The sequence below is a fragment of the Gorilla gorilla genome, chromosome 18 (genome assembly GCF_029281585.2).
Source record: "Gorilla gorilla gorilla isolate KB3781 chromosome 18, NHGRI_mGorGor1-v2.1_pri, whole genome shotgun sequence".
In the NCBI taxonomy this organism is placed as follows: Eukaryota; Metazoa; Chordata; class Mammalia; order Primates; family Hominidae; genus Gorilla; species Gorilla gorilla.
In genome coordinates, this window is record NC_073242.2 from 94,245,066 (window position 1) to 94,263,790 (window position 18,725).

An 18,725-nucleotide genomic window follows, 5' to 3' on the forward strand; every position below is an offset into this window, starting at 1 on the left:
GCCTAGGGGGACGGGGATGAGGCTGGGAAAGGAGAAGAGATGGACCCGCGAAAAAGACGGGGAAGGAGGCTGCGTAGGGAAAGCTGGGCGCCACAGCCAAGCAGTTTGAAAGGGCTAGAGGGGAGGAGACGGGCCCAGGAGTTAACGGAAAAAGAGGCCGAAAACGGAAGAGAAAGCTTGGGATCCTGAGCGCGTGGGGAAGGAACCCCAGTGCGGGGCTAAGGCAAGGGCGGCCGAACCCTGCCCTCCAGCTCCTGGTCACCAGCCCGCGGGTCCCGAGCGCCCGCAGCCGCCCGGGTTTCCACACGGCTTGGGGAGACGCCCGCGGGGGCGGGTGCCGGCGAGGCTGCCCCGGGACCTACCCTCTTCGGCCTGCCCGCCCGCGTTTTTCTTGACGACTCCAGGATCCGGGTGGCGCTGCGTGCCTGGCCCCAGTCCGCGTCCTGCGCGGAGAGGATGCCTCTGTCACCCTCTGTGTGGACGTGGCCTTTAAACTCCTCATTCCTCCACTGCGGGGGAAGAGCTGTAAGTTTCCAGCTGCCCGGTTATCTTACTCCTCAGCCTTCCCCCCACCATAGGTGTCCAAGGTGATAGCCCCCTGGGTCCCCAGTAACCCCCCCAACCTCGCACCACACTCTGCGCAAGGGACGCGCGAGGACATTGACTCCCGGTGCTTTCCTGTAGAGCGCCAGAGAGCAGATCGTGGTGCCTGCCACTCCTGCCTCCCCCTGTGGGTCCCTGGCCCTGAACCTTTTCAGAGCGCTACCCTGCTTCCTCTGTCTGCCTTTTTGGCCTCTGCTGTAACCCCTAAAACTTTGGGTACTTCCCAAGCCACCGCCGAAAGTCCCCACTCTAATGAGGCATGGTGATGGTAATAGGATGATCTGGTAGCGCCATTTCAGCTTATAAATGAAGTTACTTACACAGGAGAGGATGGAAAAGGGGTCCGGCTTTCCCTCAGAGGTACTCGAGTTTTGCTCTTGTTTGGCTACAAACTATTGCCTGGATTTTCTCAACCCTTCCACGTGGTCCTAGAGGGAGTGTGAAGTCACGATCAATCTGATCATACATATATTATACAAAGATGCCCGGGATCTGTAATGATTAGGACATCTCTTGATCCATGAAGCAAGTTTCATAAACTCCCTTTTGGAAGCCTGTCCAAAGATGAACCTGGCCACATATCAGCTGACATTAGCTGGACTTCGACCTCTCCTCTCTGTTCAGCATTTATCGAATCACAACAGTTGTTTTTATAGACCATCCCTTTAGTAATGGGTGCATCAGCCGATTTTAAAAAGTAAGTTAAAAACTGCTTGATAAGTTTCCACTGACACTACATACCTGAATCAGATGGAACCTCGTGTATAGCAGCAGTCAATAACCCTTTGCACAACCCAGCAAGTTAGGATTCTACTCAAGAGAACAGGAAACATGTTCACACAAAAACACACACCAGAATGTTCATAGCAGCATTATTTATAATAGCCAAAATCTGGAAACAAGACAAATACCCATCAATTGGTGAGCAGATAAACAAAAGAAACAACATAAATACCCATCAGCTGGTGAGTAGATAAACAAAACAGGGTGTATCCATACCATGGAATATTGTTCAGCAATAAAAGGGGAAGAAATACTGATGTTTGCTACATCACGAATGAACTTCAAAAACATATGCTGAAAGCCAAATGAAAAACAACATATTGTATGATTTTCATTTATATGAAATGGCCATTTATATGAACTGGAAAGGCAAATTTATAGAAACATAAAGCCGTGGTTGCCCAGGGCTAAGGATTTGAACAGGAATAGACTGCAAATAGAACTTGAGGGAATTCTGTTGGGCAATCAAAATGCTCTAAAACTAGATAGTTGTGATGATTGCACAAATCTATAAATTTACTAAAATCATTGAATTGTAACCAAGAAAGAAAAAAAAATCCTTTCATATCTTTATTCCCAGAATATCTGTGACCTGCAGCTAATCCACAAGAGGAAACTTGGCAAAGCAGTTTCAGAGAAAAATATGTTAAAAAAAGATTTTTAGTTCTTATGGAAAGATAACCATATTTCTATTCAGCAAGTTCTATTTTGGCTGCTGCTTTGGAGAAACTTATAAGTTTTAAAGAAAGTTAATTCCCCCCTTTCACTCTTCTAAGTGATTAATTCCTGGGAACTAGAGTTAGGCATTCCAGTTCGTGACATTTTAAACACACCTACTCATAGACACAGTACAAAGTGCACATTTCAGAGGGGATTTTTTTATGACTATGTTAGGATCTGTCTTAGAAATCCTTATCAAGCACTTGGGTGGAGTATTGTGTGATTACAGTTTAGATTTAAAAAAGTAAAAGAATAGAAAAAAAAAAAAAAGAACCCACTGACAGCTTAAATCGAAAGATTCAGTTCAGCCAGCCAGAAGTTTGGGTGTTTATCTTAACTTGCCTCACCTTTCCTTCACCTTGTTCTTCTTCAAGGGAGGAAGCCAGCCTTCACGGTTGCTCTGGAGCCAGGATTAAACAGCCCCTTCTGCTTCCTGCGGGTTCCAATCCAGACAGATAGGCCCAAATGGGCCTTTTCTTGTCTTTGTCCTTGCCTGCACGAGGCTGTTAATTTCCTGTCAGCTCCCTCATCAAAGGTACCAGGCTGTCATTCCTTTGATGCGCCTCTCCTCAGACTCTGAAGATAGCCAGACCCTGCTGAGTCAGTTCCTTGTTTAGACTTAGAAGTTCCAGGCTCCCCAGGTCTTCTCAAAGCTTCCTGCTCTAGAGGCATCCTTTGGTAAATGGTGTAAAGAGTGATGCAGGATCCAAGCGGGGCGTTAGTTTCATCACATTGCAGTGGGCTCCAACCACACCTTCCCCAGGCAGAGGAGGAAGTTAAGAAAGATGGAAAGGGAATACCATTTCTGAATCAGACACTTCAGGAAGATATTCCCACAGTTGGATCTTTAGAGCAAGGTGGGAGGACCACAGGCCTTTGATCTGTCTGATTCCTGGCTCTGCCACTCGTTAGCGCCATAACTTTGGCTAAAGACTTTATCTCCTTGAGATATGCTTTCCAAATCTATACAATGGGCATTACTATCTGTGCCTAGATTGTGGTGGGGATTCAACATGCTCACATACCTAGAGCCAAAAGCACTAAGCTTGGAGCATAGGCTTCATAAGTGAAAGTTATTAATTACTATTATTAATTATGAGGCCTGATTATTATCACATTTTAAATGACCTGAGCAAGAAAAGAGACATGCTACAATTGTGAATTATAATAATTATAGAGATTAATCTTATCTTAGATAGAACTGGTTATAAAACTGGCCAAGAATATTATGGCAGTTCAAAATTTCTGACACTGTAAATTGTCTAAATAAGGCTTGATTGAGGTCAGGTAGAATGAGATGTGCCAGGCTTGGGGGCTGAGGCTCTGAGTTCATATCCTAGATCTGCCACAAATTCATTGGGTCACCTTGGGAAAGTCATTTCCTTTCTCTGAGCCTCAGTTTCCCTAACTGCAAATAAGAGCTTACCTGAAATGAGCTCTGAAGGAGGTTTTTTTCCAGAGTTTAAATCCTGGGCTTTTTAAGTCCTACTCATCATTTCATGTATTGAGACATCACATTGTACCCTATAAATATGTCCAATTTCTATGTATTGATTTGAAAAAATCAGAACATCTCAGAGATGCAATTCTCCTTTCCAACACTAGGAGCAATCAGCCAATCATCTCAGGCTAAGGTCTGACTCCAGGCAGCCCGTCTCTCAAACATACCCTTTTCAACTCTATCAATAACATCTGTCTTTCTCCTTCACTTAAAGTTCCCCAAGGGCAGGGGTGACACTTTTCTGGTTTATTTATGCATCCCTAACATCTAGCATGGTGCCTAACATGACATCAAGCATAGACATACAATATGCATTTTTGAATGAATTAATGTATTTGGGTGAATTAAAACCAATATATTGATCAAATATCATCATAATAATACTATGTTGCGAATGATCCTAGCACTCCTCGCTTAGAAGAGCACGCATTTACTATCATAGATCTATGATTTAGCTGGGGTTGCCCGGTCTAAACTAGGCTGGGCTGGGGCGACTCAGCTTGGTTTTCTGCATGTCTCATCCTCCGCCTGGGACTCTCCTGGACATAGTATCATGGTGATAAAAACTGCACAAGAGGTGAAGCAGAAATATGCATGACCCCTTGAGGCCTAGGCTCAGGACTGGAAGCTATCTCTTCTACTTTAATCTGTTGGCCAAAGCGGCATGATCAGATGGAAAGTTAGGGAGTGGAGAAATATGATCTGCTTTTATAGGGGGAGAAACTTGAGTTGCCTGACAAAGAGTAGGGTTACAGGAAAGGGTGAAGTGTTGGGCCGCTAATGCAGTATCACACTGGCAGAAACAGGTTTTCATCATCGTTTACTCCAGACCATCTTGGATCTTCAGGTCCCCTAGGTTATATCCTATAGTCATTGTGACTACACAAACACACACACACACTATAGTGCCCTATATATTCTCTCTCCCTCTCTCTCTTTCTCTCTATATGTATATACATGTATATATCCATAAAATAGAACAATATTCTGTACAATGAGGAAGCAATCATGGCTTAAGACCCAGAAGTAAAATGACTGTCAACCAGAACACAATGGCTTTTCTGGAATACCCTCTCTCTCTCTCTCTACACATATATATATTATGTAGTTATTTTATATATTATATAGTATACTCTCTCTAGTATATATATACTATCCCTAGTATAATATATGATATTGTATATTATATAGTATGTATAATTATTTTATATATTATATAGCATACTCTTTCTCTATATATATCTCTCTCTCTCCACATATATATGTAGAGAGAGAGAATATATATAGAGTATACTATATAATATATAAAATAATTATATATTACACATGTATATATGATATATAAAACTATATATTGTATACTTATATATGCTATGTAAAACTGTCTATTATATATTTATATATGATACATAAAACTATTATATATTTATATATGATATATAAAACTATCTATTATATATTTCTATATGATATATAAAACTGTCTATTATATATTTATATATGATATATAAAACTATCTATTATAAATTTATATATGATATATAAAATTATATATTATATATTTATATATGATATATAAAATTATATACTATACATTTATATGATATATAAAATTATATATTATATATTTATATATGATATATTATATTATATATAATGTAAAATATATAAATATATAAAATATAAAATATATAATATATATAATATATAACATATATTGTATATATTATATATAATATATATAATATGATATATAATATATTATATATAATATACAATATGATATATAATATATTATATATAATATACAATATGATATAGAATATATAATATATAGAATATATAATAAGATATATATAATATATAATATATAATATGATATATAATATATAATGTATATAATAATATGATATATAATATATAACATATATAATATATAATATGATATATTATATATAATATATGTAATATATAATGTAATATATAATATATCATATAATATATTATATATAATACATTATATATTACATATATTATATATAACATATCATATAATATATTATATATAATACATTATAGATTACATATTATATATAATATATAACTATATAATAATTATATGTTATCTATATTTATATATAATATATAAATAATTATATATTATCTATATTTATATATAATATTAAAAATTATATATTTTATATATTGTATATAATATATAAATATTATATTTTTATATATTATATATTTATATATGATATATAATATATAAATAATTATATATTTTATATATTATATATAAAATACATAAATAATTATATATTTTATATATTTATATATAATATATAAATAATTATATGTTTTATATATTTATATATAATATATAAATAATTATATTTTATTTGTTTATATATAATATATAAATAATTATATATTATATATAGTATAGAAATAATTATATATTATATAATATAGAAATAATTATATATTATATATAATATAGAAATGATTATATATTATATATAATATAGAAATGATTATATATTACATATAATATAGAAATGATTATATATTACATATAATATAGAAATGATCATATATTATATATAATATAGAAATGATTATATATTATATATAATATAGAAATGATTATATATTATATATAAATATAGAAATAATATATCATATAGTTATATATAAATATAAAATAATTATATATCATAGTTGTATAATATACAAAATAACTACATATTATATAGTTATATATAATATATAAAATAGCTACATATTATATAGTTATGTACAATATATAAAATAGCTACATATTATATAGTTATGTGCAATATATAAAATAACTACATATTATATAGTTATGTACAATATATAAAATAACTACATATTATATAGTTATGTACAATATATAAAATAACTACATATTATATAGTTATGTACAATATATAAAATAACTACATGTTATATAGTTTTACGCAATGTATAAAATACATGTTATATAGTTTTACGCAATGTATAAAATAACTACATGTTATATAGTTTTACGCAATGTATAAAATAACTACATGTTATATAGTTTTACGCAATGTATAAAATAGCTACATGTTATATAGTTTTACGCAATGTCTAAAATAGCTACATGTTATATAGTTTTACGCAATGCCTAAAATAGCTACATGTTATATGGTTTTACGCAATGTATAAAATAACTACATGTTATATAGTGTTACGCAATGTATAAAATAACTACATGTTATATAGTTTTACGCAATGTATAAAATAACTACATATTATATAGTTTTACGCAATGTATAAAATAACTACATATTATATATTCACATACAATATATAAAATAACTACATATTATATAGTCATACAATATATAAAATAACTACATATTATATATTCTTATACAATATATAAAATAACTACATATTATATATTCTTATACAATATATAAAATAACTACCTATTATATATTCTTATACAATATATAAAATAACTTCCTATTATATAGTCTTATACAATATATAAAATAAGTATACATTATAGTCTTATACAATATATAAAATAAGTATATATTATATAGTCTCATACAATATATAAAATAAGTATATATTATATAGTCTCATACAATATATAAAATAACTACATATTGTATATTCTTATACAATATATAAAATAACTAGATATTATATATTCTTATGCAATATATAAAATAACTAGATATTATATATTCTTATACAATATATAAAATAACTAGATATTATATATTATACAATATATAAAATAACTAGATATTATATATTATACAATATATAAAATAACTAGATATTATATATTCTTATGCAATATATAAAATAACTAGATATTATATATTCTTATACAGTATATAAAATAATTAGATATTACATATTCTTATACAGTATATAAAATAATTAGATATTACATATTCTTATACAATATATAAAATAATTAGATATTATATATTCTTATACAATATGTAAAATAATTAAATATTACGTATATTTTATATAATATATAAAATAATTATATATTACATATTTTATGTAATATATAAAATAATTATATATTACATATTTTATATATAATTATATATGTTATATAATTATACTATATATAATTCTATATGGAATTATATTATACATAATTCTATATATAATTATATATAACTATATATAATTATATATAGTATGTAATATAATATATTATATATATATAATTTTATATATGGTGACCTATATAATATATGAAACCTATATAGTATACAGGGGTGTTTAGCTACAGTTTCTGGCTCATAACTGGCATAGCCCTTGTTATAATGTTGGGGCTTTTTAGGCCTAAGAATCAGGCCTCAGAAAACAGAATCTCTCCCTCTAACCTTCCCCTGTCTCTTTTCATCTGCCCAAGGCTGTACTCTAATCTGACTATGGGTCATAAGACCCTCATACCAGAGGGAGTCCTGACCCATACCCTGGAGAAAGGAATACTGTATAGAAAAGCCAAGAAGAATCTGGACAGGCCTTACTGGGTTTAGATCATATCCTTTCGGTCAAATCACATCTCTATATGGTTGTCAATCATGCGTATCCAATGAAGTCTCAATAAAAGGTCCAAGAGGACAGAATTTGGGGAGCTTCCAGATAGGTGAACTTGTGGAGGTTCCTGAAGCATGGGACACCTGGAAGGGACATAGAAGCTCTGTACCCTGTTTCCCATACCTCACCTTATGCATCTCTTCATCTGTATCCCTAGTAATATCCTTTATAACAAATCAGAAAGTTTAAGTACATTTTGCCCCTTGATCACTCAAGCTTTCTTGCTTTTCAGACAAGTTTCCAGGTTCGAGACCTTTGCACTTGCTCTTCCTATTGTCTGGAATACCCTTTCCCTGTTCATTCCTATGGCTTGCTTCTTCATTTTGCCTGTTTAAAGGGGATGTCCCAGGGTGTCTTATGAACAGCAACACCCACTCGGCACTCCAATCCCCTTCTGATCATCTTCAGCCTATCCCTGTAAACTGTGTTATTCTTGTTTATAATACATACACTTGAAATTGTATTGTATATTTTTATTTACTGATTTTTTGGTTGCCTCACCCGAGTAGAATACAAGCCTCAAGAGAGCAAAGCATAAGATCTCTCTCATACCTTCCTGGATCTCAAGCATCTAACACAGTACCAGGCATTTGGTGGGCACTCAGTAAATATTTATAGATTGAATACATGAAGAATAAATGCATTAATAATGCTAAGTGAATGAATGACTCCCAAAACCAGAAGCAGATGGATCCTCTGCTTGAATCTAAACATGATGTAAGTGTTCCTGTTTACAAAGTGAACTTAGTGATGCCAATTATTCACAATACAAAAATAATTCTTCAGTTTACCAAAGATTTCACTTGGAAGCTAGTTAAAATAACTTGTTCCTTTAGTGCTTTGAAAAATACAATCCAATTTACAAAATGATGGTATATGGGCAACTTTTCTAGACTATATGCATTTCCTAAAAATGAAGTATTCAGCTTTGCCTAATGACAGTTCTGCTTCTGATCTCTGATTCCAGTTTGTTTGCTGTATGGACTAAGAGATTGGCTTATTAAAACACCTCACAGAAGGCTATTTCAATGTTCTTATGTGTGGACATTTACATCTTTTATAAACTTGCGAATAGGTGCATTTACATGTGTTGGCTCTCCAGGAGAACCACGGCAAATGTATTCAAGATTCATAATGGCTTGCTTTGCAAATAGTCTACAATTTGGACAACAGGATTTAAGAAAGCTCCAGGTCCGTGTTCCAATTTTCATGTCCATTAACTGTCAGTACTGGGAAGAGGAAGGCAGAAATCATTCCTACTCAATGGAGAAGCCATTTTCTAAATTTTTCCTTCTTCAATGTCCCCAGCTTATGATAGTCCAATTGCCCAGCATAGGCTATTGGTATTTCAGTGCTTTATCTAGTTGTTGTATATGTTTCCCTCTCCTTATTCACTCACCTCTTTCATAGCTAAGAGCTGTGACAGTTTCTCTACAACATGAGGTAAGTCAAACCCAATGTATTTTTATACACAGGCGGCTCAAGAGCTTTCTTCTTGGAAACGGTATTCCAGAAAAGCCATTGTGTTCTGGTTGACAGTCATTTTAGCTCTGGATCTTAATCCATGATTGCTTCCCCATTGTACAGAATATTGTTCTGGGTTATGGATAGAGTTAAAGAATAATATTTTTAATAGTTATTCATTGAATGCCTATTAAGGGCTTTCATTGAAATCCTTACAACTATTCTACAGAACACTATTATGCCTATTTTATAGGTGAGAATGGGAAAGCTCAGAGAATTGAACATCATATTTAAAGTCAAACAGTTTGCTAATAAATACATGTCATTTTACTGCTCAGAGTTTTAAAGGGAAAAAAACTGGGATTCTAATTTATGTAGTGGAGATGGTAAAGAGAAGTATGCAGAGGCATTAGGATAAGTGAAGTGATAGAACATTTCACATACAAGGAATAGGGCTGTTTTAGGGCTTTGAGGCAAGATTGGCTTTGGAGAGCTTGAGAACCTAAAAAGGAATCTGTAGAGCTAGTGTTTAATAAGTTTTGGGAAAGTATTCAGAGACAGACAATCCAAGTTCATAGAACACAAAGAGAACGCCAAATTGTATCCCAAATGCAATGGGCAGTTTTGAATGAGAGTTTGTTGTTGTTATTGCTGTTGTCTTGTTATTGTCGTTGTTTTAAGCAGGAATGATCAGATCGTATTGGTTGACCAAGAGCACTATGGCTGAGGTTGGATGGCAGCTGAAATGGATTCCTCGAGACTGTTACCCTTAACCAGGAGAGAGAGTCCACAGCTGGGCAGAAGCAGTGACAGCAAAGAAGGGGACAAGTCCTGGGTGAGGTTTGAAATGAAATCAGGCCTTTATGTTGCGGTGGCTAAGAGAGAGAAGGATGTCAAGGATAATTCTCATGTAACTGCCCAAGCAATCTGGCAGATATAGGTGCGTGTTACTGACTCGGAGAAATCTGGAGGTTGACTAGATGTGTGAGTATGGGAGGGTAAGGGGCGTAAGCTTTCCAAACCTGCAGCTTTATCAAACCATTTGGGGCACTTGGGTGCTCTGCTTCCCTGCACTCACAGATATTTCCCAGGGTCAGGGAGGCAGTGTCACCTGATATTTAGTGACTTAAAAGAGAAAGCACTCATGTTTGAGTCAGGAAACTTGGGTTCTGGACTTGGACTTTGGGCTTCTCTTTATTTTTCTCTGAGCCATTTATTCTTGTCCAAAGTGAGGAGTTGGCCCAAAACACTTCTATGTGCCGATTTCCCTCTAAAAGCCTGTGATTACTGATTATGACCACTGCAGGGACAGTTTTTCAAAACTATGTCCAACGATTACATTTATATTGATTCTGTGTCCGTTGGAGTCTCGTCCTGAGACACAGGTGAAGCAGGACGCAGGGCAGTGATAATGACCAGCAGACACACAGGGTCATTCAGGTTACCCAGAGCTCAGTGCAGAGGTCAGCTCGGTCCTCTCATGTTGCCACTCAGGACCATTTGTCAGTGATTGATTGCTGTTTTCACATCCCAGGATTATCACCTGCTCTCTTTTCTACCTAAAATGTTTACACCATCGCTCTTCTCCAACTTTTCCTTTCTGGTCCTATCAGAGAAGGGAGCAGAATTCCATGGCAGAGACCATGGGCTTAGAAATTGAGCTTCACAAGTTTAAGTCCTGCTTATATCCCTTACTTGCTGTGAGGAACTCATTTCCCTCTGTGAGCTTCCAGTTTCCACATCTGTAGAATGGCCACAGTGTCGGTACCTGCTTCAGATAATTGTGGTGGGTTAGGAAGATGATAATTCACAGTGCCCAGAAGATAGTAAATATACTAAGTGAATTATTTTCTCCTCCTCCCTGTGTTCTCCCTGCTGCCCCTTGTTATCTTTCATCTCTCAAAGTTGAGCTAAGGGATCATACACTTCAGAAAAATATCTCCTGCCCTTGTCCCTTCCCAGAGAATCATGTCTGTAATTTTATCTTGCCTTAGTGTATTCTTCCCTATGCTGTCGTCTCACCCCATCTCTGCAAGAGACATCTAGAGGCCAATCATTATAGACACTTCATTAATGTGTCTCAAGCAAATGGCATACAGCAGGTATTCAGTAAATTTCTGCTAGCCTTTACTGCCAAAGGGCATGTTGAAAGGAAGAATGCTGGAAGAGGTAAGGAAGACAGAGGCACAGAAGAAGGAAAAATCCTGTATGTCATGCCAGCTCCTCAAAAAAGATATTATTTTAGAATGTAAAGGAAAAATAGAGTAAAAGAAGAAACCATTAAGTGGCCCAAATTGCATTACTAGTTCTCTACTCTGGGATACACAGCCATCGTTCAGTCTTTAGTATAAGCAATTCTTGATTGACTAGAAGTGTTTAGCAAAAGAAGCAAAATTTACCATGTGTATTTACAGTCTGAATGGCTCGGCTCCTCTAGCTTTGCTTACATCAATGAAAGGGGGAAAATGCACCCAGACAGTCTAATTTCTTTAAGTCAGATGAGTCACAGAAGCAAACATTGGAAGATGTGCTACAAAATAATCAATCATCAGATAAAACTGTTTTGGATGTAGCAGATGTATAAAATAAAGTGGGACTATTTTTTAAGCTAAAAGTTTGCATATTTACAGAAGATTCTGGTAGAATAGAGAAATTTAGCCAGACCATCACTTAAAGGGAGATGTGGTTTCAAAGCAGAAAGGCAGCTGAAAATAGCAGTCAGTTCTCTTCCTCCCTTAACTCCTAACCCTATTCCTCATCCTCATGCCCAGCAACCAGTAATGATTTTTCATGATAAACACCTTTAATTTTTATTTTATTAACAATGTGGTTTCTAGAACACTTGAATATTGTATTTGGCCAATATCTGCTTTAAATATCATGTCATAAATAGAAAACATCAGTAGCAGTAGGATTAGCAGCATGCTGATCAGTTACTAGAAGGGAGGTGCCTCCCCACATGTGACGGTCCATATCATTACACCAATTTTGCAAGTGGAGAAATTCCTATGCTAGCTGAGAAGCTGTATGGCCACGTTCACACATCTTAGACATTATGAAGTTTAGGTGTCCAGACGGAGCTTTCTCATTTCAGTGTGCTCTGGCATTTCCCAAATGTAAACTGACAAGCATCCAATCTGATGAAATGATGACATCCCATAAAATAGATGTTTAATGTCTTATAATTTATCTATTTCCTGAAGCCAATTGTATGAAAATCTATCAAACTGCCTGTCTCCAAATGTCCACATGCTGGCGCATCACCATCTTCGCATACACTCTTCTCCCTGCTTAAAACAAGTTTCCTCCTTCATGTTCTGGCTATTTCCAGTTTATTTTTCAAAAATGCCATGCTCTTAGGTGAAATACCTAATGTAGATGACAGGTTGATGGGTGCAGCAAACCACTATGGCACATGTATACCTATGTAACAAGCCTTCACGTTCTACACATGTACCCCAGAAATTAAAGTATAATAACAAAAATAAAAATTTTTAAAAATCTAATTTTACTTCTTTTGTACATTATTCATATAGTAACTTGTAGTAAGGGATTTATTAATATAACTTCATATGTATGTATTTAGTCATACATGGAAATATAAATACAGATAGGCAACAGCTAAAAAAGAAAAAACTCCATGCTCACGTGTCCTATCTTCGAGACATATTTTCCTAGCACTCCTTGTTTCTCCCTCCCCTCATCACCAGTAGGGAATTAATATCCTTGCTTTGTGTCCTGTGCACTCTGTGCCCAATTCTGAGAGCGTACTTGACCCATCTTCAATTTTTTTCTCAAAGACTCTTATTTCTTTAAGGGTGGAAGCCATATTTTATACGTCATTAAATCCGCAGAACCTATCTGTGATAGTTAATATTGAGTATCAAGTTGATTGAATTGAAAGATACAAAATATTGATCCTGGGTGTGTCTGTGAGGGTGTTGCCAAAGAAGATGAGCATTTCAGTTAGTGGACTGGGAAAGGCAGACCCACCCTCAATCTGGGTGGGCACAATCTAATCAGCTGCCAGTTCAGTCAGAATCAAAGCAGGCAGAAGAATGCGGAAAGCCTAAACTGGCTAAGTCTTCTGGCCTCCATCTTTCCCCCATGCTGGATGCTTCTTGCCCTTGAACACCAGACTCCAAGTTCTTTAGCTTTTCCACTCTTAGACTTAACACCGGTGATTTGCCCAGGGCTCTTGGCCTTTGTCCACAAACTAAAGGCTGCACTATCGGCTTCCTCCCTACTTTTGAGGTTTTGGGACTCGGACTTGCTTCCTGGCTCCTCAGTTTGCAGACGGCCTTTTGTGGGACTTCGTCTTGTGGTCATGTGAGTCAATACTCCTTAATAAACTCCCTTTCATATATACATCACCCTATTAGTCCTGTCGCTCTAGAGAACCCTAATACATTATCACATCCCTTAACAAATAGACTGTTAGTGCATGTAAGAATAAAATAAGAATACTTGCTAACATTTATTTAGTGCCTACATGGGACAGGCATCATTCTAAGCAGTTTACATGTAGACTTATTCAATTCTCATAATACACATGTTGGATAGAAACTATTGGCCTGGAATGGTGGCTCTTGCCTGTAATACCAGCAGTTTGGGAGGCCGAGACAGGTGGATCACCTGAGGTGAAGAATTCAAGACCAGCCTGGCCATGATGGTGAAACTCCCATCTCTACAAAAATACAAAAATTAGCCAGGCATGAAGGCGGGTGCCTGCAATCCCAGCTACTTGGGAGGCTGAGGTGGAAGAATCATTCGAACCCGGGAGGGGGAGGTTGCAGTGAGCCAAGATCGCCCCACTGCACTCCAGCCTGGGTGATAGAGAGAAAATCCATCTGGAAAAAAAAAAAAAAAAAAAAAGAAACTATTGACAAGGATCTTTTTTTGCAGAGGAAAGAGAGATAAAGAAATATCTACATAAACACATATACATATACAACTTATATGTATAAACACAAATATACATCATGGATCTAGATACTTTATTGATTCATGTACTTAATAACTTTCAACACTAATAAATTGGACACTTATGTAGCTGCATTGATAAACACACAATGCAGATCATAGGTGGCTCTATGCTCTCTGTGCCCTGTCATGGTCTATGCGAGAGTTTTTAGTCCTGGTGTCATATTGACATTCAAAACATTTAAAGTCCTGGAATGTGAGCCACATGATGAGATAATTTGAGGATGGACAGTTTGCAGAAGAGAATACCCTTTGTTCAAATATCTAAACAGCTGTCATGAACAAGAGCGATTAGATTCATTTTGCTTGACCCAGGAGGTGCAAAACTGAGACTAATGGATGGGAGCTTCAGGGATGGAGAATGTTGCTCAGTCCAACGAAGGATTTCTGGCAAGAAAGGTCTATGCCGCTAGATCTTGTGCTCCTGGGAATAGAAAGCTTTGGCTGCCTTCCAGCATGGAAACTCAGACTATATGTCCATTTAATAGGTAGTATCATATTTCACAGGATACTTGTGCTTTGAGTAAGAGAGGGTATTACAGGACCACCATGATCTCTTTTATGTATACATTTTAGTGGAAATTGTAACAAGTCTAGTTAAAATGACATATGCCTTGGAAAAAAAGTTTATTTCTACTAATGTTAAAACTACTATGACTATCACTGCCAATGCTACTATAATTACTATTAATGGTCATATGATAAATAATGTTTGCAGGGCAACTACTGTATACTAGGTACATATTCCCTCTGCTAGTTTGCATTTTGCATATACCATGTCATTTAACCTGCACAGCAATTCTGAGTGGTTGGTGTCATCGATCTCTTTTTGCAGTTTCAGGGAACTGAGGCTCTAGGAGGTGAAGCCATCTACTCATGGTTAGCCAGATAGTAACACTCAGATCTATGTGTGTCTGGCCAGAAAATCAGTTCTCTTTCTGTTTTACAGAGCCGTAGGAAGAGAGGGTAGGAAGAGAGGAGAGGAGAGGAGAGGAGATGAGAGGAGAGGACATATAATAGATAATCCTAGGCTTAAGCCAGATTTATTTTGGGAAAATATGAGACTCAGTTACTGAAATATTCTAATTTTTTATATATCAAGCTATACATTACTGATTATATAGGTTGCAATTATTGATGACAGATTCACTAGTTTGATTCTTTCTTTGTTGATCTCATTCTTCCTGACGTTGTTTCATCCTTCATAGGAAGAGCTACTACTTCACAATTGCATGAGAAGAGATCAATTTATATGTATGGCTCATACACATCTCAAAAGGAGAAATCAAGAGGGACTTAGGTATGGTAAGTTGAAGAACATGAAAAGGAATTGGAAAATCAAAAATGGTGAGGTGATTTTGGGATATCATCAGGACATCAAGAATAATGAAATTAAACATGTATCTGAAAGCAAATGATTCTAAGCAATTTTGATAGAGATAGTCTCTTTCCCCTAAGGGATTTAAAAATCCAAGTTGGATGAGATGATTTACATAAACATGCCAGCCTCAGTAGTAAATAAAAATGTATGGAAAGCATAGTTTTTTATATAAGATGCACCTAGATTTTTTTATATAAGATGCTTTCTTTACATGACATACGTTCTCCCTCTTTCTTTCTTTAAGACCTACCACGACTGTGAAGCCTTTACTGAATTTGCTGGTTCCTGAGGTTTCTTCTCAAGCTTCTGTAGAAGCTATCCTCTGCACCACAACATTAGATCCTGAATCATGTGCTATCAATACTACTGGATTTTTTGTTTTTCTGTGCCTGCTTTTCTTTCCTGTGCAGGTGGACAGAAATACACATGGGTTGCAGTATCTAGGGAAATGCCAACTGAAGGTTCTTCAGGCCTATTACAGACTAATGTAACTTTGAAGAGCACAGTGAATTCCAATATCTAATCTTCATCTTTGCAAGACCAAGAATTCACTCTTGTCTGAGTCCTAGAAATGATTATTGATTCGAGTATTAATTATATTTTCCTAACGTTTGAGTTGTCTCAATGTTAAGTGGAGACAATCTGGACAAAACAGAAGCTTTCTGCTCCACCTACTTGTAAGGCAATGAGGGCAATCACTCAACAGAATTCCTCCTAAGAGGAACCCTGAGAGTGTTTGGAAGAAATAAATACTATGCAGAATGGATGGTGACCATCAAGAAAAAACTTCAGCGGAAAAAGATGGCTCCCAGATTTCTTTCTCAAGGAAACCAGAGCTCCAGGAGAATGTTTTGTTTGACTGAGTACTTTGCTGGGCCAGAAGATGAAAAATTGGGACCGGGCATGGTGGCTCACTCCTGTAATCCCAGCACTTTGGGAGGCCGAGGCAGGCGGATCATGAGGTCAGGAGATCGAGATCATCCTGGCTAACACGATGAAACCCTGTTTCTACTAAAAATACAAAAAATTAGCCGGGCGTGGTGGCAGCGGGCACCTGTAGTCCCAGCTACTCAGGAGGCTGAGGCAGGAGAATGGCGTGAACCTGGGAGGCAGAGCTTGCAGTGAGCAGAGATCGCACCACTGCACTCCAGCCTGGGCGACAGAGTGAGACTCCATCTCAAAAAAAAAATAATAAAATAAAATTGGAAGTCAGAGTCAAGGTAGAGCTAAATTGTATTAGGCTGTTACAGTGCACAACTCCAGGTGCCGTCACTGGCATTAAAGCCAGGAAGCAATTGTGGAAAAGGGGAATGTCTAATGGTACCTAACTCTATGAGATAATATAAGATCTCTATTTTTCTGGCATATGCTTTCAGTAATTTTATCATGTTTGATAATTCTTTTGTGACACTGGATTGATTTTGGGTGATAGAATGTTAAAAAAGGGCTGAGTTATGAATCTGAGTTACCATAGGTGAACGCAAGTACTTTTCCTGCAGCTTACCAGCTGAAAGAAAAGAGAATATTTGGGTTTCATATGATTATGGGATACTGATGTCTAATTTGGGGGGGTTGTTAAGATAATTAAACAAAAAGAAATTATAAACTGTATGGAAATTGTAGAAGCTCGACGTGTGTTTACTATCTTCTTACAGGAAAGCCGAGTGATACGGACTACTCATAAGAAACTAAACAAGATCATCAAGTTGGTAACAATGAGGGATGTGTGTGTGTGTGTGTGTGTGTGTGTGTGTGTGTGTGTGTGTTGGGAATTGCATGAAGACAGCATGGCAGTTTTGGGGGAATTTCACAAACAAAGAAGGAGAGCTCAGCAGTAATTCAGATGGTCAAGGCTCTAAGCCTGATGACCTCTGTATTATTCCTACAATAGGTCTAGGCCTGTCACAGGAGAGAGGGCCATAGAGCACGTCTAGCCTCTCCTTTCCCCCATACCTTGCTAGGACACTTGTAAATCTGTTTCTCTCATCATCTGCTCCTCTCTTTTGATAGCCACACTTTTCTTCAAATATATTAATGCAAGCCGCATTGCTCTAGCTAAATCTTGCTGTTGCCAAGAAGTCATTTATCTCTTTTAGATGATTTTATGTATTTATCACTTGTTTTATTTTTTATTTTATTTTATTTTATTTTATTTATTTTATTTTATTTTATTTTATGGTTTTTAATCTCAGAGCTGCTTCTTCTTACTATTGTTGCTCTGAGTTCTGGAGTCAAGAGACCAGCAACTTATTAAAACCCCAGTTATAGACAACATAGCCAACACAAAGTGTAAATTTACTAGAAAAAATATCTTGCTTTTCTCATTGTTTGTATTCCTATAATTTCAGTCACAAAACAAGGGACAAAATAGAAGCTAAATAAACACTTGAATATTTCCTGGGGTCCTTTTGATGAAAGAATCTATATGAACACTTCATGCATCTTTTTTTAAATGACAAAAGCTTTTGCCCTGTTCTTAAAGTCTATTATTGTTGCATGCCTTTTCTTGGGTTCCAGTGAATCAAAATTTGTAGCAACTTAATCTGTCTCTCTCTAAACACATTTGTAATGGTTTGTTTTCTTTATTCAGTTGTGCTTTGTGTGTCACATATCATTACACTATGTTGCATTTCTTACAGAGAAAACCTACTGAAAGTG

The 18,725-nt window shown here is 35.9% G+C and overlaps 1 protein-coding gene and 1 long non-coding RNA gene across 3 annotated transcripts in view; one reads left to right on the plus strand and one right to left on the minus strand.

Moving 5' to 3' along the window:
• CDH11 (cadherin 11) overlaps window positions 1–2,337 on the minus strand; it is a 181,076-nt gene extending 178,739 nt beyond the window's left edge. For both annotated transcript variants that reach the window (XM_055366807.2, XM_063700263.1), the window contains exon 1: window positions 363–2,337. The gene's annotated coding sequence lies outside the window, so the exon portion shown is untranslated. The remainder of the gene's footprint in view (window positions 1–362) is intronic.
• Window positions 169–17,680, plus strand: LOC134757517 (uncharacterized). The gene is made up of 4 exons (XR_010131585.1): window positions 169–525; window positions 10,388–10,538; window positions 15,895–15,991; window positions 16,312–17,680. It is a non-coding gene; the product is annotated as an uncharacterized lncRNA (long non-coding RNA).
• The last annotated feature ends 1,045 nt before the right edge of the window (window positions 17,681–18,725 follow it).